The following is a 14,597-nucleotide window of genomic DNA, read 5'->3' as shown; positions in this document are numbered from 1 at the left end:
TTTAAAAACCGCTTAACTCGATATTCGTTTATTTTAATTAATTAACTACGATTACGCTCTTTTTCGTTTAGCATTTTTATTGCACACCGAGCGTTTCGACCGTTCGTTCGTCTAATAGAGAAAGAATAATAAATTTCATTATCTATTTCAATAAGGATCGAGTTTAATTGATTTGCAATCCTTAATAAATTAATAACTTGATTAATATATAAATAATAAAACGGTACTTACAAATAAATCAGCAAGCGTTCGTTAAAATATAAATTTCTTTTATTTATTCTTTAATTATAATAGATATTCGAGCTTATAAATATAATTATAAGCTAATACGATTATAAAATGTTTTATCGTTTTATATAATAAATTTTTAATTAAATGCTTTTTTTTTTAATATTTATTAAATTATATTAATTTTATTTACCGCATAATAGCAGCCGAAAAGAAAGCTGCAAAAATTATATTTAAATTAAGATTTCTATAAGCACCTTATCCTTATATATTAATTAAACCTTAATAAATTTAAGTAAGTATTTGTTATAACGACTTTAAGCGATTATTTAAAGAATTTATAAAAAAGCGAAAGGATTATATAAAGCTTAAGAAGATTATAAAATCATTATTTAAATTTAAAATTAATAATTATCGAAAGTAAAAGTTGAAAAAAACTAAGTGTTAGATTCTTTTTAAGCGATTAAAGAATATATTCGTAACTTCGTAACGGTCGTTAAAGTACTTGCAATTGCAAAACACTCGGTTATAAAAGTATTTGAATTTTAATTGCTCTTTAAAATTCAAAGAAGCTGATTCCTTTTATATAATTAAAAAGAATCACGCGTACTAGCTAACTAATAAGTTTATTAGTTAAGTTAAAGGTCCTTTGACTAATATAATATACTGAGCGAAGCATATTAAATAGCCCGTAAACTCCCTTAAATACTACTAGCTAGCTAAAGTCGATATAAATATACCGACATTAAAGTCTATATATAAAAAGGTTGTTCGTAATAGTCAACTTAAGTAAAAAAAGCTTAAAAGTATTAAAAAATATAATTATAATTAAGCTTTAATAAAAAAGAAATAAAAAGAAATGAAAAGATAAAAAAAAAACCGCTAATTAAAACTTAACGCTCGCAAAAATGCTGCTTAAAAAGAATTAAGCGTAAGCAAAACCTTTTTTAAAAATAAATTAACTTAATAAAATATATTTAAATTATAAAATAATATTATATAATATTCAAGTATATAAGACGTTGATATATAAGTTCAAATCAATAGTTTAATAACAAATTCGCTAGAATCTAAACATATCTTCTTAAGCTATTGATTCGTTTTCATCTTAAATTACTTTAATTACTTACGAAGATACCGATCTATTTTAAAGTCAAAAGTTCGAAAGCTTTATAATTAGTTTCTTTGGCTTAATACTATTAGCAACTATTAAATGTTTTAATTAATATTATATTTAAAACGTTAAAAAGATTAAAACTTTTAATACTTGGTAGTCATAGACCTTATAGTATTCTTAATAATAAAAGGCTAATTAAAATCCTTTGCGAATCGATTAAAATAAAAAGAAAACTTCTTTTGTATAAATTAGATTCGTTTAAGCAATTAAGAAATCAATAAGAGAGCTTATAATATGCTATAAAAAGTGCGACCGAGCTTTAAAGCATCCGAAGCTAAAGGCTTTTAAAACGAAAGTATTAACCGATTATTAAAAAACGGATGTTTATAAACGCGTCGTAAGTGAATTAAAATAAAAGCTTTAGCAAACTCAATTAAGATCTAAATCTCTTTAACGCAATTTAATACGTTTGTTTTTATTTATAAATTCGATTAATAAATCTAGTAAATCTGATTAGTAAATCTAATTAATAAATCGAATTAATAAATTTAATTAATAAATTTGATTAGTAAATCTGATTAGTAAATCTGATTAATAAATCGGATTAATAAATTTAATTAATAAATAATAAAACTAATATCTAATAAACATATTTATTACAAAGAACGCTTTCGCATCAAGACTTAAAATTAGCATTTCGAAAAAGTGTTTTAAATGTTATATTATTTACGCGAAGCTCGTTTCGAATAGTTAATAACTCGGATTAAAAATCTTTTTGCGAATTACAAAACTTATATCTTAAGCTTTTTAATGCTTTAATTATTAAGCGAGACTTCGACGATAAGATTCTAAAAATTAATCGCTATTTATTAAATAATTTACTAGCTAATTAAAAACTTAACATTTTATTAAATTATTAATTTAGCATTAAGCGCTATTCTTTTATATGCATAATCGGAATTGCAATTATAAAAGATTAATATATAATTTAACTTATGCTTAAATTTATATACGTTGAGTTTAATTATATAAGAAAAGAATTAATAAGAATTATTTACGAACGCTTTATTAAATTAAGCTTAATAAAAAAGATAATCGCGATTATAATAAATAACGCATCTTCGAATAATATAATAATAAAAGAGTTGCTTAAATGCGTCGAAAATGCATTTAAGAAAAAGCTTTTTATAAGCTAAGAGATTTTATACGTTTCGTGTATAGCTTACGTCTTACAATTATCTTTTAAAGCGTTGCTCGAACCGCGATTATCGCTAACGAACGAAAGCTTAAAAAAGCATTAAGAAAAAGATTTTAATATAAACGAGTTAAAAAGAGCAAGAAGACGCGATAAACGAAAAATTGCATATACACTTGCGATTATAAGTTTTTTTTTTAAAAAAAAAATATTTACTAATCATATTTATTAATTATTAATTAACGTATTTAAGTTCGAAAGTTTATTAAGTGTATTACAGCTAATTAATCTCGAAAATCGCGATTTAATAAAACGATAAAAGCTTTTATCGACGATTTAAAGCATCTTTTAATAAAAAGCTTAAAGCTTGTTTTAAACATTGTTATAAGATAAGATTCTATATTTTATATGCTTAATCGATTTATAATTCTTAAAAATGTTATTTAAAGATATTATATAAAGATCGATAAGATAAGTATTTTTAAATTATTTGATATTTAATAAAAGCAAATCTTATAGCTAATCGATATTTTTCGACCGTTTTACTTTTTAATTATACACTTAAATGAAAAGCTTAATTTTATTATTTAATATAAATTTTTAATATTCGATAAAATATTCGAACGTTTAAATAAAGCATAAGCACGATTAAAATCTAAATATATAAAGATTTCGAAAAAAGATCGTAATAATTTTAAATAGATCTTATAATTAAAAGAAAGCGTCATCAATGCTATCGAGAAATTAAATAAATATTATAAGAAAACGCAAAGGCTGCTAAAGGATATTTTTGCTTTCGCGATAATCTTATATCTTGCTATTAAGCTAAGGACTTTCGACCTAAATTTTTCTTAGCTTTACGAAAGTAAAGATTAGTTTGCAATATATCGAGCGAGATTCGAAAGGCTTTTTAACGAATATTATAAGTTTTTAATATTTATAGTTTAACGTATTGATAATATTAAAGCAATCGATCGTCAATCGATAGCTGCTTTATTACTCCGCGGCAGATTAATGCTAAGTTCTTTTTTATAAGCTTCTTTCGAAAATACAAATCACGAGTCGTCGGAAATGCATGATTATCTTTTAGCTCGTAAGTTTGAAATTTTAATTTAAAACTTTAATTTTATTAATTTTTATTAATTGAGTTTAACGGTCGACGGACAAGAGATTTTAATTTCTTAGCGAAACCTTAAGCTTCAATACCTTAATCTAGCTCGAATAGCTAGAGATTTTTTATGCATCTTTTTAATTAGTATTTGCGTAAAAAAAGTATTTAATATTACAAAAGATATTTGCGATTATCGTCGCGGTAATTTATCGTTATTAATAATCGCAAAAGAAATAACTGCTTTATATTTTAAGATATGTAATACTCGCTTAAATAAAGCTCGGCATTTATTCGAATCGATTTTAGTAAATTATAATAATTTAAATAAAGATTAGCTTAAAAAAGAATTCGAATAAAAAGTATAAAAGTTTTAAGAATAGCAAAATCGTTAATTTCAAAACTTATTTTGTTTTAAATATATCTTTACTTGCGATAATCTTGCGATCGATTAAGACTTTCGAATAATAAGTTTTAAGCAACGAAAAGCTAAGTTAATAATATTAAAAGCTAAAGTGCGAAAATCACGTAAGTTTAAATAATATTAATTTTATAAATATTTATTAATTATATTAAATAAAAAAGAACTTAAATAAGTTTTAAAATATTAATAAAAATGTTTCGTTTAAAATGCGATAGCTACGGTACGGAAAGTCTTTAAATTACGAAAGGCATTTAAAAAGTAAGTTAATTTACTTGCGATATTTTTACTTTTTATCGATTTACTAATCGATTTACTAATCGATTTATTAATCGATTTACTAACTATTATATAAGATTATATAAAGCGCATTCTTCCGCTTTTCAAAGTAAAGTCGTAGCAAATCGATTATATTCTTTATAAAGAAAACCAAGTAAAGTAAATCAATCGAAAATAGCTACGGATTTACTTTTCAATAAGCAAACTTAAAATGATATAAATTAAAACGTTTTTAATAATATAAAAAACGAAAACGATTTAGAAAATTTAAATTCGAACAGTACGAACGAATCGACTAGCTTTAAACGTTATATAAACCATAAAAATAAAATGCAACGAAGTACGATATTATATAATATACGCTTTTATTTAAATATAAATTCTAACTTAAATATTAGCGATAGCAAATTTATGCGATCAAAACGATTCGAATGATATTTCTTAATAAAATTATTTTAACGCAAAAAAAATATTAAGCTTTAAGCAAAGTGATAAAAGAATAATAAATAAAAAGGAAGCTGATAGAATACCGAACTCGGCTTCGCCATCTTATAAAACCTTAAATGCCGCTTAAACTTCGAAACCTAGTATTTCGAAACTTAAAATTCTTTTAATCGTTATTTAAAGTCAAAGTAAATTAATTATTATATATAAGTTTAACGACTTTAAATCTAATACTTTTATAAGCGAACGAATTACAAATCTATTATCAATTTTAAAGCGCAAACGAATAAAAGAAAAAGAAGATAATGAAGCGAGATTAATATAAAATAAAAAGAAAAAAGCTTTTTCTAGAATCAAGCGTTTAATTGCAAAGAGTATCGCTTTTACTAGGTTTTATAATTAGCGATTTTGATTTTATTTACTAAATTGCTTTTTTTGTATTATTAAGTTTTTATATTTATTTGTTTACAATTGATTATAATGATTAATTGAATTCTTTTTTATCGATATCTTTAATTTTTTTATTATTATTAATATATTTATATCGACCTTAGCTAGCTAGCTAAGAATACCGGTAGTAATAGTTAAAAGAAGAGTTTATTCGTAAACTATAGTTTATAAGTCAGTTACGTATAGTAGCTTTACGTACGCTACGTATAGCAGCCTTACGTAAGTTACGTATAGCAGCCTTAAGTACGTTAAGTGTGGCACGTAAGTTACGTATAGCAGCCTTACGTAAGTTACGTATAGCAGCTTTAAGTACGTTAAGTATAGCAGCTTTAAGTACGTTAAGTATAGCAGCCTTACGTAGGTTACGTATAGCAGCCTTACGTAATTTACGTATAGCAGCTTTAAGTACGTTAAGTATAGCAGCTTTACGTAAGTTACGTATAGCAGCTTTACGTAAGTTACGTATAGCAGCTTTAAGTACGTTAAGTGTAGCAGCTTTACGTAAGTTACGTATAGCAGCTTTACGTAAGTTACGTATAGCAGCCTTAAGTACGTTAATTCTTTTTATGCAGCATTTACTAATTAGATTTACTAATCAAATTTACTAATTAAATTTACTAATCAAATTACGTACGATAAAGCACGTGCTATAGCCGAGCTATAGCCGAGCTATAGCAGCCTTAAGTACGTTAAGTATAGCAGCCTTACGTAAGTTACGTATAGCAGCTTTACGTAAGTTACGTGTAGCAACCTTAAGTACGTTAAGTGTGGCAGCTTTACGTAAGTTACGTATAGCAGCTTTACGTAAGTTACGTATAGCAGCTTTAAGTACGTTAATTCTTTTTGTATAGCATTTACTAATCAGATTTACTAATCAGATTTACTAATCAGATTTATTAATCAGATTACGTACGGTAAAGCACGTGCTATAGCCGAGCTATAGCCGAGCTATAGCAGCCTTAAGTACGTTAAGTGTAGCAGCCTTACGTAAGTTACGTATAACAGCCTTACGTAGTTTACGTATAGCAGCCTTAAGTACGTTAAGTGTAGCAGCTTTACGTAAGTTACGTGTAGCAGCCTTACGTAAGTTACGTATAGCAGCCTTACGTGGATTACGTGTAATAGCTTTACGTAAGTTACGTATAATAGCTTTACGTAAGTTACGTATAGCAGCTTTACGTAAGTTACGTATAGCAGCCTTAAATACGTTAATTCTTTTTGTGCAGCATTTATTAATTAGATTTACTAATTAGATTTACTAATCAGATTACGTACGGTAAAGCACGTGCTATAACCGAGCTATAGCTGAGCTATAGCCGAGCTAAGCACGTGTAGCAAAAGGACGTGCAGCATATAAGGTTTCTTTTCGTGCAGCATTTACTAATTAGATTTATTAATTAGATTTATTAATCAGATTTATTAATCAAATTTATTAAGCGAAGCGTTCCTTTTTTATTCCGCGTCGAGTTCGTGTTTTAAATATTGTAATTTACTTTTATTGAATCGAGGCATTGCGATTATTATTAAGCGACGCGTTATTTTCTTTGTTCCGCGTCGATTTATTGTTTTAAAACGCGTTATTTTCTTTATTCCGCGTCGATTTATTATTTTAAATATTATAATTCACTTTTAATGAATTAAAGCAATGCCTTGATTACGATTAAGCTACACTTTTATTTTTATATAAGTACTCGCTCTTCTTCTTTTTCCTTTTCTTTTTTTTATTATTATTATAATTACTTTTTATTTAACTTCTCAACTTCAACCTTAATACTTAACTTCAACTTCTTAACCTTAATATCCAACTTCTTAACCTCAACTTTAATATTTAACTTTTTAACCTTAATACTTAACTTTTTAACCAATCTTAATACTTAATTATAATTACACTTAATTTAAGTAATTATTTTCCTTTTGATTCTTTGCTTTTTGATTTTTTACTTCAAGTTAATTATTTTCTTTATTTAATAATATCGATTCTTTTCTTTTATAACGCTATAATCGAAGTCAACCTTTTTAACACCGGTAGCAATAAGCTAATCAACGAGATACTTGGTCGCTATAAGGATTTCGTAGTCGTTTATGCTAATAATAACGTTATTAATTTAATGTTTACTTGCTATAACGAAAAGGATACCGCTTTGTTTTTAAGATTAATCGGCTTCGATTACGAATAGAAGGGTCGTAAAGGTTTTATCGATGAGTTCGGCATCAAGCACTACGGTGCTAACAAAGTTAGTAATAATATTTATATTTTATAATCATTGATTGATTTTTTATTTAAAAGGAGAGCGCTTAAGTTTTTTATTTTTTCGACCACTTTATCTTTTTTTTTAACTTAATTAGAAAGCAATTCACTTATAAAGATATCAAGGTTCGATTGATCTTAAGTGATCTTACTTTTGAGCTTTTCGATAGCGATCATGCCGAAGCTAAAAGCATCTTGAAAGAGCTATTAATGCTATACCCTTTTATTATCGATAGCATCTTAGCATATAAACGCTTTACTTTTAAGTTCTCGAATGAAAATGAGTTTAAGTAGAGCAACAAGTGCTAAAAGCTAAGAGAGCTATTTAAATCAGACGAGATTTATTTGAACTATGCTTATAAGCAAAAGCTTGGGCTGAAAGCGGAGATCGAGTTGAACGTATTTTACGTAATTGCAAAAGGACGGGTCTTTATCAACTCTTTGTAACTAGTAGACTTAAGCTAAAGAACGGGTCTTTACTAACCTTTAGGCCTTTATAACTAGTAAATTTGATTAATACTTTGAGTCTCTAATTAGTAAATGTAATTAGTAAATGTGATTAGTAAATGTGATTAGTAAATGTAATTAGTAAATGTAATTAGTAAACTTGATTAGTAATTATATATATGTATATTTTTATATATATAAACCTTATGGAGTAACTTTACGCCTTATAGGGTTTTCCTATAAGAAAGGGCAGAATTTTGTACCTCCCGTGGGTTCCCCCGTAGGAAGGACCCAAAACTCCGTGGGGCCCTATGGGGCCCCATAGAGCAGCCTAATTAAAATTCAATTCGATATTTATAAAGTATTATTCACTTAAACTATTTTGCACGGCGATACGCTCGAAATATTATTCGTTTAATATATTTTACTTTTTCGATTTAACATCGATTTTAATACGAGTTTATTGCTTTTTCTTTTTTAAAAAGATAAGCAATAGCTAAGTATCGGAAATATTACGTTAAGCTTAAAAAGTTAAAAATTCAATACTTACTTCGCAACGAAAATTACGCATAAAGACTTCGAATTGCTTTCGAATATCTTTCGCTTTAATAAATAAAAAATACGACGAACGGAAATAAGTATTATGCAATTCGGAACCGTTTCGATATCGCATTTTATTAAAAGCAAGCTATATGCTTGCACGGAAGCTCGGTTATTATCCGATTTTGTTTTTATTTCGATATACTTAATCTCGGCAATTACTTTTCCGCTTATTACGAATCTTGCGTTATAAAGTTAAACGTATTATTAATATCGTTTATTATATCGATTTAATTTCGATTATTTAGCTCGACGCGATCGATATTCGACTTTTTAATAAATCACTTTCGACGCATCGAGATTTTATATCTTTATAACATTTTTTTATATATTTAACATTTATTATAAATTATATTTATTTCATTTTTATTATTCATTTATATTTATATTATTTTATTATTTTCGTTCCTTTTTCGTATCCGTTTCGAAACACATTTACATTTTAATCGATATCTATTAATTCAACTTAACGGCTTTACGTTAAAGCTCTTAGAAATTAAAAAGAGCTATAACTTTTTCGACTTAAAAGGATTTCGGACTTAACGAAGATGCTATTCGCAAGCTAATCGAAGACAAAGTGAAAAAGATTTAAGCTTTTTTACTTTTCGTAAATACTTCGAATTACGTAAATATCCGTAGACTTCTTTTTAAACTTAAAGCTTTTAAAATGCTTGCTTTCGATAAAGCTAATATTACGGATTATATTCGCTAGCTCGAACGAGCGTTTAAAAATTACGATATCGTTATCGATTCGGAAAAGAAGCAATGCTTTATTAAATATAATATTTTTAGCTTTTTCGATTATAATATACGTTGCAATATCGAAAGCTTTAACGGCTTTTCGGATCCGAAAGTGACTTAAAACGACTTTAAATTAATAATTAAAAAAAAGTACAAAGCTTTCGACTTAATTAAGTAAAAAGATAATATTAGCTTTTTAAACGACTTAAGCAATAAATAAATAGCAAAAGAAAAAGCTTTTAAAGCGGAGCTTTTATAATTCATTCGACAATTCAATTTTACAAGCTTTGCTTGCTTCGCTAATAAAGATATTACCGATAAGCAATTAAAATAAAAGTTCTTCGATTGCTTATTATTATCGATATAAAATCGAACTTAAAAGAACGTTAAATTTAAAGAAGATCACTTGCAAACTTATAATATAATATATATTATAATTAGCAATTTAATTAAGCAAAAATAAATTATTACGGAACGGATTAAAAAATACAATTACGCTAAGATCTTTAAAGCTTTTTCTCGCTATAACCTTTATTAAAACGAGAACTCTCGTTTTTAAGTACCGTTTATTATTTTTAAAAGCAAGCGAAACTTATACGTTTCGCTCTTTTATAATATTTATTTTAATAATACTTATCTTTTTCTTTTTTATTACGCAAGTATTACTATTACGAGTTCGATTACTTCGTTTATCGATTTTAATTTAAAGATCGAGGCTTTTATAAAACAGCTAGCGAAAGTTAGTATTTATTTAAAACTCATCGATAGCTTCGCTTTCGTATCGAAAAAGACTTATATAAACTTATTAAAAGCAGCTTAATATAAAAAGACTTAAAAGATCGCTTTACATCGAATCTACGAGATTAATACGGCCGACACTTATTCGAATCGAAGCTACGCTATATCGAAAAAAAAACAATCGTTAAACGATTTTACGTATATTTTTTATTAATACTAATAAACTTTTAATTTACTTAATTATTAGCAAAAGTTTTATAAATATCAAAATTAATGCTATTTGTTTATGCTTTAATATAAACTAGCTTTTTATTTTAACGAAGCGGACTTAATATATATAAGATTATATCGAAAAGAAATACTATCGATTTCGTTTTAATTTCGAAACGATACTTTTAAATACGAGCAAGTTTTAAAAAAGGTTTATAAAACGATAAATAATCTTAATCTTAAGCGTCGTTATAAAGCTTTAAAAGTATAACGAAAATCTATTAAAAAAGCTGCATAAGAACGCGCTAAAGCGCTTATTCGAACAACTAATAGCGGTAATACGAAAGCTTTTCGTATTAACGACTTTAATATTTCGAATATAATTCGCTAGCGATGCATTATATTAACGGATTTATATGCTCGCGTATTTAATACGAAAGCTATTATTATATCGGTAAAGACTCGAGCGCGCAACGCGGCTTTTCGAGTTACGTTATACTCGTTAAAAGACGCTTTTTCGGCAAAAGCAAAAGTCTAATTTATTTATAGCTAGCTTAAAATTACTTTCGCTAAATTAATAAAAATAAATAAACTCGAGCTCGCTTATACCGCGATTCTTAATCGAAATGCTTTACGATCGAAAGACTTACGGAATTTGCTCGTTACGTTATTAAAAGCTTTTAAAGCTGCATTTAAGTTTAAAGCCAAGCCTTTTAAGATTATTAAATCATACGAAAAGCTTAGCAAAATAATTTCTTTTTTAAAAATAAATTACGAAGCGACTCGTATTAAGCTCTTAAAAGAGCGCGATTTGCTTAAGAACTTAATTCTTAATAAAACTATTACGTTCTTCGTTATTCTTTTTACTTTTAAACGATTTTCTTTCGAAAGTATAATCGATAAGATGATTTAATAAACCTTTATTAACGAAAGCGTTATTAATTGCTTTTAAGCTATAGTTAGCGTTACGAAAGCTTTAAAAGATTACTTGATTATTAATAGCAAGCTTATACCGAAAGCGACGGATAATCCGATAAAAGACGAATTTGCTTCGAAGCTTTAACGACTTATTTAAAAAAAAAGTAATATCTTTTTATTTAATAGCGATCTATTTTGCAAAGTTACGAGTCGCTTTATTAATAAAGCCCTTTATCGCAAGAATTTTCTTTTTTTTCTTTTTTTTACTACTTCAACTTACGGCCGAATCACTAGTAAAGTAAACTTTATACAAATCTTTACTCGATTAAAACGGATCTTATATAAAGATGTCTTAACTTAAACGCTTATTCGAATTCTTTTAAATAACTAAGCTTTAATTGCAAAAGAACATCCGTAATAATTAAATTAAGCATTGCTAACGCAATACGCTTTTCGCACTCGAAGCGCTTTCGATTTAAAAACGGTTTTATTTTATTTTTATTATCGGCTTTATTCCGACTCTTTTTATAGCCGTATTTTACGGTGTTTTTTAGTTTTAATATCTTTTTCTCGATTAGTTTATTCGTAAAAATTAATATATTTTACGGACCGCAATCGAAAGTGATACGGAACTTTTTTTAGCGGAAATCGACTTTGCTTCGACGTTTAATTAATTATTTTTTAAATACTTTTATTATTATTCGCTAACTTTTAAAATTATTATTAATATACTCGAATAATCTTTAATTATTAATACGCGAGCTATACTCGATATAAGTGCGAAAGTTAGCGTTATCATTTATAACGCTGCGATTAAATTCGAAGTTTTTATAACTTACGATTAAAAAATAAGCTTTTAAATAATTATCGATTTATTATCGCGCTTTATCGGATACGCCGATAATATGTTTATTAATATCGAAAGTGCTACGATCCGTATTCGATTTTACGTTATAGATTCGCTAAGGTTTCGATTTATATTCGATTACTTTTTTATACGTAAAGCAAAAATCGGTTTTCGATACTTTTCGAATTATAAAAGTAGCTTTATTATTACGATAATTACTAATCCGTTTACGAGCTAAGTTATTTAAGCTAAAGTAAGCGATAAAACGAATTAATATAACGAAGCCGTCGATCGCTTAAAAAAGCAAAATATAAACTTTATCTATTACGATAAGTTTTTAAATAATAACGGCAGCGATTCGGAAAACTAATAATCGGCCTCGTTAAAAGCGCTAAAGTCGATATATTAAAAGCTTTTTGCTTTTCGCTTAGTTTCGAAAGCGAAACGTTATAATATCGAAAAGAAAACGACTTTATTATTTAAAAATAGTTTATCGATATTCTTATTTTTACGAAATGCGATCTTTTAATAACTTATTAAATAAATGCCGTTAGCACTAATAACTTTATAATCCGTTGTTACGATTATATCGATTATTAGAATTCGATACTTTATCGGACTCGAAAAAAGATCTTTTTAAACTTAATTAAAGTGTTCGGCATATATAAAATTAAAGATAAAAAGATCAAGCTAATTAACGAAGCAAATAACGTAAAAGCAATATTAAATAGCAAAGTTGATTAGTACGAGCTATCGAAAGCTAAAAATACGTTATAAAAGCAAGTAAAAGAATATAAGTAATACTTTTTTCCGCGTATTGCCGATATATTAAAAGGCTTTCGAATCACATTCGAACGTATAGCGAACTTAAATATTAATAATACTTTACGGCTTAAAAAAAAAGATTTATTTAAAAAGATAATATTAAATAAAGAAAAATCAATCGCATTCGCTTAATAAGAATGCGGTAAGTTTTACGACGACGTTTTATTACCGATTAAGCTTAAAACTATTTTATATACGGCTTAGCAAGCTCTTAACTACTCGTATTCGAAAGCCTTATAACTTATTGTTATTAAAATGCTTTAAAACAAGCTTAATAAAAGAGTTTTAAAGTATTGCGAAAGACCGTATCGGAATCAATAGTTTTTAATAGTTAAAAGGCAGCCGGGCTAGTACCGACTTATCAACTTAGCAATTTTATTTAATACAATTATACGAAAAAACGCTAATCTACTTTTAATCGTAAATAAGTTTGCTAAAGAGTTTTTTAATTGCTAAATAGCTAGCTTAATCGACTTTTATTCGAGCTATAATTAACAAACACTTTATTAATCGAATAAAGACTTTACCGCTTTTTTTACACCGTTAAATCTCTTTCGATATATTACTTTCTCGTAAAGTATTATAAATTCGATAGCTTAATTCGTTCGAATAATTAATTTTATTTTAAATCTTTTGCAACTTAAAGTTTTTATATTATTTATCGACGATATTAAAATAAAAAGATTACAAACGAACTATTCCGACGAAAAAGCACTTTCGAGTATACGCCGATTCGTATTCGAATATATTTAAAACATCGATAAGACTTTAAAACGAATTAAGCGCGTTAATATTATAATCGAAAAAAAATCATAATTCTATTAAGATAAAATAAATATAATAAGATTCGTATGCAATTCGAAAGGTCGAGAACCCGTTGCGAATAAAGTTATTAAGATTAATAATTAAAAAACTTTCGAAAACGTTATTAAAGTTAAAAGATTTTTAAGCTTTTGCTTTTACTTTCGTATTTAAATTAAAAGATTCGTATATATTGCTAATCTTTTTTATAACTTTATAAAAAAGAATATAGATTAATAATAAACCGAAGCGTATTCGAAAGCTATGCGAATGCTATAAGACGCTTTAACGACGGCTTCGATTTTAATTAAAATCGATTATAAAGATTAAAATAAAAAAATAATAATAAAAACGAACGCTAACTTAAAAAGATAAAAAAGATATATCGGCTAACGCAAGACTACTTTTAATAAAGTGCAATTAGCTTAATACGAGTCCGAAGCTTAAACGAAAGCAAAACGGAATTACGACGTTATTAAACGAAAGTGCCGCGGAATACTTAAAGTCTTTAAGAAACTTAAGCTATAAATTATCGAAATGCATTTTATCTTTAAAACTAACGTTAAAGTGCTCGTTATTTAATTTCGACGAAAAGCTATCGATATACTTTCGGCTTTAATTATACGTTAATAAATTTAAATTAATCTTTTCGATTTTAAAATCCGATATGTTTTTAATAAAGATTATATCGCTGCCGATGCATTATCGAAATAATTATAATACTTTAATAATTTAAGCGAAAAAAATAAAAATAAGTTCGATAATAGCTTGCTAATCGATTTAAGACTTATTAAAGCTCGAAATAGCTTCGAAAAACTTTCGACGAACTTTTTAATAAATATTCGTTAATCTATTTTTAAAAATATATTCTAACGTTCGAAAGAAGCGGAGAATGCAAACTTAAATAAGTTTAACGACGATTACGATTACGAAAGTCTTTTAAACTTAATCGAATACTTTTCGAAATTAATTCGAATAAT

Source organism: Drepanopeziza brunnea (assembly GCF_022702325.1).
Source record: "Drepanopeziza brunnea f. sp. 'multigermtubi' strain 214-2 chromosome Unknown ctg7, whole genome shotgun sequence".
Taxonomy (NCBI): Eukaryota; Fungi; Ascomycota; class Leotiomycetes; order Helotiales; family Drepanopezizaceae; genus Drepanopeziza; species Drepanopeziza brunnea.
The sequence above is the reverse complement of the archived record's forward strand: the minus strand, read 5'-3'. Positions refer to the sequence as shown.